This window comes from Triticum dicoccoides, chromosome 4B (genome assembly GCF_002162155.2).
Source record: "Triticum dicoccoides isolate Atlit2015 ecotype Zavitan chromosome 4B, WEW_v2.0, whole genome shotgun sequence".
In the NCBI taxonomy this organism is placed as follows: Eukaryota; Viridiplantae; Streptophyta; class Magnoliopsida; order Poales; family Poaceae; genus Triticum; species Triticum dicoccoides.
Window position 1 is genome coordinate 363,763,749 of NC_041387.1, and position 10,268 is coordinate 363,774,016.

The following is a 10,268-nucleotide window of genomic DNA, read 5'->3' on the forward strand; positions in this document are numbered from 1 at the left end:
TACAACTTGCCAATTGGAGTGACACTATAAGAAAGAGTCAATCACTCCAGTATTTAAAATGGAGTGGCGCTATAAGAAAGAGTCAATCACATAGAAATGTTTAGTAAGTTAAAGAAACTCTGGTGAAGTGAGAAACCTTAGTGCTAATAAAATTTACAAGAGCCATGCAAAGATCAGCTTGCGTGGTAACTCAAGGAGAAAAAAAATAGTTGTACTCATGAATTAGTGATGCGGTACTCCATATCAGAATGGAAGCATCCGATAAAATAAGAAACTCACCTTCTTCAAACATAGGTGAAGGCTGGTACCGAAGTAGATAAAAATTTCTAGACTAATACTCCTTCGTATCAAAATATAAAACATGTTTGATACTGTCATAGTGTCAAATATTTGATACAAATGGAGTAGGTTGTGAAAATCACAGCATGAACCACTGAACAAAGGGGTCATTGTGCATGAGTAACATGTAGCTAATGCGCGAATAACATGGTAGACTAACAACCATTTGAACAAAAATCTATGCACACATTATTTCTACACTATGTGTAAGAACAATTTATTGATGATAGACCAGCAGATATTAATACATTTATCTTGCAGTTGTAAGAAAAACTCAGAAACACCAAGTGAGAAATCATTCGTACTCGTACCCGAGCAAATGGAGAATCAAGTCAGAACTGAAAGATTGTACTTACTTTCACTGTGATAGTAATTTCACCCTATTCGTGAAACTAAATCTCCCATACATTTCTACAACACTTTCTTTTACCATTGTATAGTTCACCGAATTATTTTGCTGACATAGAAGCTGGAAATGACTTCTAGAGAAACATAGTAGAAAAGGACTCTGCTGCCCTCTTATAGTGATAAATCAAATAAAAACACAGTAGCACTTATCTTCCTCGGTTAAGAAGATCGTTTTGTTAGTCTTAGAATGGAGAGCCTTAGTTCTAGAGTCCGGTTGCTACCTGTGCTTAAAAAGGTTAGAAAATATCATGTAGCAATTGATTTTACTTTGAGAGAACCTAAAATTACTTTGGGAACTGGGAAGCACACTTTGTCTCGTTTTACTCTCTGTCCTTCAATGAAGCAAAAGTTATTCTTTATAATCAAATATTAACATGTTCATACAACTCTCTTAACATGTTAGTACAACATTATAACTAAACGTAAAATGCTTCGGAATTAGTACATATGGTGCAAGTATAGAATGTGCATACTCAGCATATAGCAATACAATTAATAGGAGTAAAAAAGTAGCAGGTGAGCTTGGGACAGACGAATGAAACAGAGAGAGATACGTTTTCCACTTCATTCATCTTACGCTGGTTGTATAGCCACTTACAGATGCTGCTCATTTGGAGAAAGTCACAGACTATGGACCACACACACACACACCCAAGGCTTAACTGAAGATAACTGAACAAATACTCGTTTCAGAAGTCTGACGATAACTGAAGAAATACTCGTTTTAGAACTCCGAAGATAACTGAAGATAGTTGAAGATAAACTCTCTAAAACTCTGAAAATAACTAAAGATAGCTGAAGATAAACTGTCTCAGCCGACGATTATTTCTTCACTCGGCCTCTTAGTGAACACCGCGTGTGTGACAGTGTTCTCATGCATATATGTAGACTCCAAATAATTAGAAACTGTAAATAAGGTCACCACTGCATTCTTCTTTGTTGATTCGGCATTTGAATTGTAACCACAAAATTCACATGTAGAATGGGAGGTTCTAGTTCTTGAAGGTAAATGTTTAGATTGCACTATGTCCACTTGGTCGTCCAACAACCTTTTTTACAGCTTCATGTAGATGCTTCATTATTTAAAATGATAATAACCTATACACAATGATATATTTATGCCCTCTGAACACTTTACCTGGTACAGAACCATAAAACATGCTTTCTACAGCAAGTGGATGCTTCATTAAAATATGCAGCTTGTCTCTAAAATGTCTTGTATTTATGAACGGAGGGAATATTAACTGACCAAAGCAAACTCTTTAGATCCAATAATGAAAGAGTTCCTAATTGGACTCAAGAGGTGTAACAGTTAGATTACATGAGGACCGGTATTTTCAGCAAGCACTGTCAACAAAATTATATCGTACCTTTTATGTAGTAGCTTGCTATGATCAGAACCAGTTGGACAAAATGAAATAAATCTCTGGGCCAGAAGTTCATAGAAATAATAAATTCTTTAATGGCACGAACACACTTCACATAAACTTCACAACAGAGGGAGTATTAACTGATCGAAGCACTGTAATAGGAGAACTACATATCAAGTTGTCATCTAAGAATCCACCATACTTGGCTCATGAAGGCTTAACAGGATTAGGCCCAATTAGAGGAGAATGTCAAGAGGCCTGAACACATAATGAGTCAGCTTTCTCTTTTTTCTTCTCCTTTCTCAGTAGCTCGGTGAAGCAACATATTGGTTTTGCTCCAGCCAACTGGCCTTCACTTGTACTTGTAAAACCTACCTATCTCTTCTTCCTATGATTTACTTCCTTTCTATTTGTTTCTTCATCCATGGATTTAACATCCACTCATATGGATTTAATACACCCCTCCCTCATACCCTTCCTGTCTAATTTTTATTGCGGAAAGATGCTCAATTGGATATTCTCTCAACATCAAAAGCGACATTGCATTTTATTTGTCAAAGCACCCATAGCAGAAAAGATACCATACTGTTTGTAACCTGCAACATATACATAGAAGATAATTGAATGAGCAATTTCACATGAGTGGAGACTACAAACAAAATATTCAGAAACTACCCATTAGTATTTTACAACTATAACATAAGGAAAATAAACAATCAGATTCTACGTGCTCAAATATTAGATCACTAAAGAATCTTGATAGAATTGAACAACCTTTCATCCAGGATCTTAAAATACGACCAGTATCTAGAGATAATCTCTACAGGTAGAGATTACTATTATTCAGTTTAGTAATTTGAAGAGAAATGCCTTAACTCCATCTACCTATGTAGAGCAGGTGAACCTGATCAATCTACAGTTTCGGTGATGAGTTTGTGAAGAAGGTTAGCATCTGATTGATGCGGCATCCCTCCCTGGGTAATGGTGATTGCTTTACCTTCTGAACCTCCACAATTTTGATTTCAGCGTCTTTGAGATGAGAACCAACTCTTCTCAGCATGTTGGAGGAGTTTCTAGAGTGACGCTTCTACTGGTACATTAATAAAACAATACCATGGTTCAATGGTAATTCAGATAAGGCAAACGGTTTGAGAGAGAAACAAAGCATTTAAACAGATTTATTCAAGTGGCTGTTGTATGATGATTCATTCCATTTACCTCTAAACAATGATAAGAATGAGCTACAACTATAATTACTTCAATGGAGCTGAATTAATTAGCTAATGAATTGGCATGCATATAAAACAGAATGGAACCCACCATATCAATTTTATGTGCATCAACATTTACTCGTTAAAAAACAAAGAACAATTTATGCACATCCACATATGGTCGGTAAAAAAATAGAGGATGGAAATTGCTCCTCTACTATCTGTATGCATCCACATACACCCATTCGGAAGAAAGAGAATGCTAATTACTCCTCTAACGTCTATAGAACTTGAGAAACAAGAGCCAAAACTTTTATCCAGTGGAGCCTAAGCCTAACTCTTGATATGTATAGAAGCAATTGCATTGAACAAAACACATAAACAAAATGACCAAAATAAAAGCAAATGTAAACTTATTTGTACTCCAGGACTGACATATGTTTTTTTCACAACACCACAACATACTAATATGCAAGAACACTGGATGCAAAAAGACATCTCATACCTAGATTTTCACGAGATGTCTTTTCCATGCTGGCCACAAATTGTTCACCTAGACACTTGACTAACAATGTTAGATCCCAGTTCTCCAATTTCCTTACCCATTTGCTTGGTGCACAAATGCCCCAGCAAAAACATTTTCATACACATTCAGTGTGGATCAGTACACCGTTCGAAGAAAATCAATGAGAACAGAGGAAGTGGCAACCTGCAAACTGAAGAGGACCATGTCGTTTAGGGAGGGGCAAGGAGGCAGGCATCGTTGAGCCTGACGCACATCAGAGCTGACATTTTTGTCCTCCATTTTGCTGCTCCGGGAGAAGACTATGCTAATATAATTGAATCTCAAAAGTGAACAAATTATAGCATACTGAAAAAATCATCAAAAGTGACCAAACTCGAGCATATGCACTTTAACACATTAGCCAAGCAACTAAAAACAGAAATTCTTGAGAATTGCCATGGAGTCTTAAACAAACATGATCACTGAAAATAATACACTGGAATAAATTAACCATTCTAACAATGTCCATGGACCTGCAGGCACAAGCAAATCGAAAGAAAGCTGAGGAGCACGGAAGGGAGAGTGAGCAGGAGGAGAGGCAAAGCAAGGGAATGGAAGAAAAGCTCATAGGGAAGGTGCAGCCAGAAGGGAAGAGGGAGTTCGACGGCATTGCTACTCCTTAATGGTGCGCCTCCTCCACGACGGTGCAACCAGGGCCCTTGCTCGACGACGCGGGACCGGCCAGTAGGTCGTCCTGGCGGCTTGTTGATGGCGTGCTCGATGCGGGCTTCCTGCCCGAAGGCTCATCGACGGGCGTCCCATGGCTCGCGGTGGCGGCGGCCCCTGGCCTCTTGTGCAGCACCCCGGCTGCGGTATGGCACCACGAACAATAGCTTCCTCCCGGCAGCATGGTCGTAGGACAGAGAGGAGGGAGGCAGAATGGCGGCGGCTGCTAACGAGGATGGAGGAGGAGGGAGGACTACGTGCTGTGGGGCTTGGTGAGGCTAGGGTTTGTCCCGTGGGGGCTGGGGGCCTGGGGACTTCCACAACGTGAGAGGAGACGCGGTCGGGTCATGCGGAGATTGGGCAGCAAATCCCCTCGCACATGGGCGTGACTGACGCAACCAATGAACACGCGAGACGAGCCCACTCGTCATTGGACATAAAAATGACCCCGAGGTGAAAAAAAATTTGACCGAGGGCAAAGATCCAATGGTGCAGCTGAGCTAAATGCCAGATTGAATGGCCAGGAAGGAGCCAATCCGAGGGAGCTTCGTGGAGGGGGGTCGGCTAGCATCCTTATATGTTTAAATACCAGAAGATGGGCCCTGAAGGTGGGCTGGGCTGAGCACAACCCACCAGGTGGCCCCCCTCTGGTAGTTATTCACTTCTAGGGAAAAGCCTATACACAGAATTTTAGCAGCAGCGCGGCTCAAAAAGGAGCGCTGCTGCTAATTAGTAGTAGCGTGTGTGCTGGAAACTCGTTGCTAATAAATTTTTAGCAGTAGCGCGCTCTGCGTAAACCGCGCTGCTACAAATATCCACCGGTGGTGTTCATTGAGCTCCATTTAGCAGTAGCGCCGTGGCCTGAACCGCGCTACTTCTACGGATGTAGTAGTAGCGCGCTTTTACTGGGATCGCTGCTGCTACATTTCAAATTGCCAAATTTTTTGTCACTGTTAGCAGTAGCGCCGTTGCCCAAAGCGCGCTGCTGCTTATTATTTAGCAGCGGCGCGTTTCTCCTCCCGCGCTACTGCTAACCCGCACCAACCCACCACCTTTCCCCACCCATGCCTCCCCTCCCCCTCATCTCTTCCCTTCCGCTACCTCCCTCACATGCTCCCACTCTCATTCTTCTTCTTCCTCAATACTTCTCCCCCATTACTCTTTCTCTTCTATCCACCTTTCTCTCTCTTCATTACTCCTACCTAACTACACCACCTTCATTAATGCATCTCCTTTCTCTTTTTCCTTTCCCCTCCATAGTTGAAGTTGTCTCCTCCCAAATTAGCTAGGTAGGTAGATGTAGCACTTAGTTAAGTGACATATTTGCCCCCTAACTAGATCTATCTTTGTCAAGAAGAGCTTTATGCACTTTTGATCTCTCACTACAACATCATCTCCACCGTGTGCTCGATCTCGATCGAGATAGAGGTGATGAGAATTTCATGCTTTTGCAAAATGAAAATATGTTTATGTGTGTGTGATATGTTTGTGGAAATTGTGTGTGTGGCACGCCAAATTGTGCTTTTGAGTTGCCTATGTTTTGCCGAAATGTTGATTTATTTCCGTTTCGGCGAATTCCGAGCAAACTCTAGATCCATATATGTCCTATTTTTAGGGAAGCTCATGCCAAATTTTTTTATGACTTTGATGCATGCATGCATTTTTATAATCAATTTGTTTATTATTACCGTGCAGAGTTGACGATGGTCAGTGGAACGATGGTGGACAGGTGGTTGCGGTCGGCGGTGCAGGACATGAAAGAAAATAACCGGACAGAGGTTTTATGTCCGTGTCGAAAATGCAAAGGAATAGTTTGACTCGACCCCCATGACGATGGTCGTGTCGAAGCGCACCTGCTCATGACTGGGTTCATGGATGGCTATACGCAATGGATAATTGAAGATGAGGATGACGATGTTGAGGATGCCGACAGGGTAGGCAATGATGACACGGGGCAAGACGAAGAGATGATCGATAATGGCGGCGGGGAAGAGGCCGGACATGGCGGCGAAGAAGGGGCCGGACATGGCGGAGGAGAAGGGGCCAGACATGGCGGCGGAGAGAACGACATGGACTCCATGCAGCAGAGTTTGTCGGTACTAAGTTCAATCGTGCGGGACCCTCATGTTCAAGCATTGCTTCGCAAGGAGACGAGTACTGAGAGAGCTGCTTCTAGAGAGGAGGCTAAGCTGGAGCAACTGGTGGTAGACTCGAACACTCCATTGTATGATGGTTGCAATCCTGAGGTGACCCGCTTGAGTTTCACGCTCCAACTCCTGAAGACGAAGGCTAAAAACAAATGGACCGACACTAGCCTCGATGAGCATCTCAAGTACCTAAAGGATGTTCTTCCCGCGGGTAATCTATGTCCTACTAGTTTTGACGAGGCCAAGAAGATCGTGTGCCCTCTTGATCTGCCACACGTTAGATACCATGCATGCATCAACGATTGCATAATTTATCGGAAGGAGCACGCGGAAAAAACAAGCTGTCCGGTGTGCAATGCTTCTCGATACAAGAAGGCCGGGAAGAAATGTCCCTAGAAAGTTGTATGGTACTTACTGATCACTCCCCGTCTGCAGAGGTATTTTGTAGATCCCAAGGAAGCAAAGCTAATGCGCTGGCACGCGGAGAGGAAGAAGCCCGGCGATGGAGATGATCCGAAGCTGAGACACATGAAGGATGGAAGCCAGTGGAGAGCGTTGAACAGTTTCTATCGGTATTTTGAATGTGATGCAAGGAACATCGTGCTCGGCGCGTGTACCGATGGCATGAATCTGTTTGGCAACCAGAACACCAACCATAGCACATGGCCCGTGTTTGTATGGATGTACAACCTCCCCCCTGGTTGTGCATGAAATCGAAGTACATTCCCATGAGCATGCTTATTCAAGGGCCGAAACAACCAGGAAATAATACTAATTTGTATCTGGGACTACTTCAAGAGGAGTTAGACACGTTATGGAAAACACCAGCCAAGACATGGGACGCCAGCAAAGGTGAGTATTTCAACATGAGAGCCGCGCTGATCACGACAGTGCAGGACTCTCTCGGTTACTGATATATGGCAGGCCAGGTGTGCCATGGATATTGCGGATGCACGCGGTGCATGGATGATACGACGTCTCAGTAGCTAACGTCAAGGAAAGATGGCGGGTCTGGGAAAATCGTGTACATGGGGCATCGAAGATGGCTTGAACATGACGACCCGTGGAGAAACCGTGGAGATCTATTCAATGGTCACGCTGAGCATCGAGGACCTCCACGTAAGCGGAGCGGTGCCGAAATCGATGAGCTATTGAAAAACTGGAAGGAGTGCCCCGCGCCGGGAAAGACGATGAGAAAGGCGCCGGAGCCGCTGCTGAAGGTATGGAAGACGAGGTCTGTGTTCTGGGACTTGGAGTACTGGCACAAACTCGATACACCTCATTGCCTTGATCAAATGCATATTTGTAAGAATGTCCTTGAGAGCTTGCTTGCAACACTGATGAACATGCCGGATAAGACCAAGGATGGGCCGAAGGCAAGAAAAGACTTGCAAGATTTGAAAATTAGGGAAGATCTGCACATGCCGCCCCGTAAAATGTCAGACGAGACAGAGACGGAGACAGAGGCACGGGAGAAGAAGGGCAAGAAAATAAAGAAAGAGGATTATTGCCCCCCTTCTTGCTTCACCTTAAGTCAGGCTGAGATCAATGCCTTCTTTAAGTGCCTTACCGGAGTGAAAGTTAGTTCCGGTTACTGTGGCAAGATAAGCAGATATCTAGACACTGACAAGAAAAGGTTCAGCGGGATGAAGTCTCATGACTGTCATGTGATGATGACACAGATACTACCTGTTGCCCTCAGAGGGATAATGGACAAGCACGTCCGTGACACGCTTATTGGTCTCTGCAACTTTTTCGACGTCATCTCTCGAAAGTCGATCAATGTGAAGCAGCTCCAAAGGCTACAGGAAGAGATCGTTGTGATACTGAATGAGCTTGAGATGTACTTCCCGCCCGCGTTCTTTGACGTGATGGTGCATCTGTGTGTCCATATTGTGGATGACATGATAGACCTGGGGCCGTCATTCCTGCACAACATGATGCCATTTGAGAGGATGAATGGGGTCATCAAAGGATTCGTTCGTAACATGTCCCGTCCGGATGGAAGCATCGTCCAGGGCTATTTGGCACAAGAGTGCATCTCTTTCTGTGAGAATTTTCTATATGGCGCAGACCAGCCACCTGGTGTTAGTGTTGGTTTGCCCGTTAACAAGCACGATGGGAGGCTTGAAGGAGATGGTCACTGCAACGGTCGCAAGGAACTGCACATGGCATACTCAGATCGATGCAGCGACTTTGACAGAGCAAACTTGGTAGTGCTACAACACCTAGATGAGGTAGATCATTTCGTGGCACTGCACAAAGAAATTACCGCAAAGAAGTATCGTGACCGGGGGGTATGCAGGACGGACGCCGAAGTTACTAGAGAGCACAACTCCACTTTCCTGCATTGGTTGAAGAACATATTATTGCTAATCCTCCGGAGGAGGGCTCTAAGGACGGATTGCTCATATACTCCTTAGCACATGGCCCCTCGCCCAACCTCGTAACCTATCAGGCATATGATATCAACGGATACACATTCTACACGGAGGCCAAAGATATGGACAGTGATGATCAGAACTCAGGGGTGACGATGGAATGCATGACCGGCAGTGACAACGGCGCAACTGAAAGATTTTATGGAAGGGTCGAGGAGATCTGGGAGCTTGACTACTCTGGACTGCACAACACGACGATGTTCCGTGTCAGATGGGCTAAGAATGTCGAAAGAGAAAGCCGGATTTTCACTACCATGACTATACCCTACGCCAAGAGCGCTACCGTGAACGCTATCACAAAAAATGAGCCATGGGTACACGCTAAGCACGTGACACAATGCTTCTTCATAACTGACCCGCGCAATCCCAACCGCGTTGTCCTGAGGAGAGGCAAAAGGAACATCATTGGAATGGATGGAGTCGCCAACGAGGAAGACTATGATCAGTACGACAACCCAATGAGGGAAGATGACGATGATGATGAAGTATACGTCAAAAGAAGAATCAATACTACATTACCTAAGAAAAATCGTACTCCATGGAAAAGGCAAAGTCACAATGAGGAGCTCAATTATTCTTCGACGAACAAGAAGGGAAAGAAGTTGACTCAAAAATGAAAACATCGGCACTGAGGAAACTTATGTTATCGGTCAAATGATGTAATATATATATATATGTTCCTATTTTGTATACACACTTAGCCATTATTATGCATGGGTCCAATGATGTGTAATATATATGTTCCTATTTTTGCATACATATTTAACCGTCAAATGATGCAATATATATTGCCCTCCCTTCATTCACTGCCCTCGGGAAATAAAAGTGGGATAAAATAAAGGAAAAGAAAAAGGAAAACTGGCAGTAGCGAAGGTAGTAGCAGCGCGTTTTGCCTAAACTGCTACAGATACTAAAGTTAGTAGAAGCAAATTTCGTATAAAGCGCTACAGCTACTGAAGGTAGTAGCAGCGCGTTTTGTGCAAATGCGCTACTGCTATGTCCACTTAACCCAAAATTCTCACCCGCCCCGCTTCATCCCGCCTTTCCCCCCCCAAATCCCCACTCTCCCCCGTCGCACCGCCGCGCCAGACCCGGCCCCGGCGCTCGCCCCCGACTCCGGC

General features: G+C 44.0%; 1 long non-coding RNA gene across 4 annotated transcripts in view; it reads right to left on the minus strand.

Annotated features, from left to right (window-relative positions):
- Nucleotides 1-2,189: 2,189 nt before the first annotated feature.
- LOC119296166 overlaps nucleotides 2,190-10,268 on the minus strand; it is a 13,734-nt gene continuing 5,655 nt past the window's right edge. Inside the window, exons 1-3 of one of the 4 annotated variants that reach the window (XR_005144951.1) lie at nucleotides 3,834-4,947; nucleotides 3,003-3,207; nucleotides 2,190-2,713 (exon numbers count right to left, since the gene is read on the minus strand). This is a non-coding gene — a long non-coding RNA (uncharacterized LOC119296166). Of the gene's footprint in view, nucleotides 3,208-3,833; nucleotides 4,948-10,268 lie in introns of those variants that run through there. The other 3 variants (XR_005144949.1, XR_005144950.1, XR_005144948.1) reach the window with 3 other exon arrangements.